Source organism: Lathyrus oleraceus, chromosome 6 (assembly GCF_024323335.1).
Source record: "Lathyrus oleraceus cultivar Zhongwan6 chromosome 6, CAAS_Psat_ZW6_1.0, whole genome shotgun sequence".
NCBI classification, from domain to species: domain Eukaryota; kingdom Viridiplantae; phylum Streptophyta; class Magnoliopsida; order Fabales; family Fabaceae; genus Lathyrus; species Lathyrus oleraceus.
In genome coordinates this window covers 389828249-389829345 of record NC_066584.1, presented here as the reverse complement: position 1 = coordinate 389829345, position 1097 = coordinate 389828249, and positions in this window count along the sequence as shown.

Genomic DNA, 1097 nt, shown 5'->3' with positions numbered 1-1097 from the left:
CATTACTTATTGTATCATATGTTTCAATGGGCTGCTTGTGCATTTTTCTGCTATTGCAGCAAGGAACCAACTGAGCCATTTACCTATTTGGATTTGGAATCCTCCGAAGAGATATATCAACCATTTTATGCAAATTGGTGAGTTTAAGATCTGTACATAACAGAGTAAAATAATATGCATGTTTTTACTTAAATATACATTTAGAACAAATATTAATCTCATAATATACACTTAGAACAAATATTAATCTCAAGCACACTCAAATATTAATCCCGAATGCATGTCATCCCTAGATGCCTTTTAAATTATGCACATGATACGTAGAGACACTACTATTAAGTGAAATATGGAGAAAAGAAAGCACAGGTACATAAAGAAATTGAATGACATGCAGATATAAGTGGCAGTGATTACATTTCATATTTCAGTTTCTTTCAACATATAAGTATTACGCCGAAATTTCGTAAACAACCACTAATCTCTTAATTAAAGGTTACAAGCAAAATCGACTAGTGAATTTTAGGACATAATACTGAAGTTCTTAACTTGTGATTTTCTTTTAGGAAAAGACACTATTTCGGCTACGTCGAAATAGTTGTAATGAAAGAGTGAAATATAATCTCGACAGAAATATGACAAATTGTTGCAGTAAAGTAAAAGCAAAAAGAAAATGCGGAATGATATGTAAACGAAAGTGATTGGACTAGAAAAGTAAATTGAATTGAAAGACTTTTGAATTAAAGTAAAGATTGGTGTTTCATGATTCATACATTCTCTTAATGAAAACTATTTTCTCTTTGCGCTGGTACTTCGAGTGTAAGTGAGATTATGTAGTGAAATGAACAAACCGAATTCTACAAATGAAATTCCTATATATACTAGTGTTTACTGTGGAAATTGATAAACAACCGCTGGTCCTCCCTAGGCCTTGAGACTAAGGGTTACTTGCAGGATCGACCAGTTGATCCTAGGACATGTGCTAGTGCAAGTGTAGCTTATTCAATTCGACGGAACAACTTTGCAAGGAACGACTCCTAACAAAGTATTGAGCAAGCGTAGGTTTTTCCACGCGAACGGTTTAAACGACCCTGTAGCCT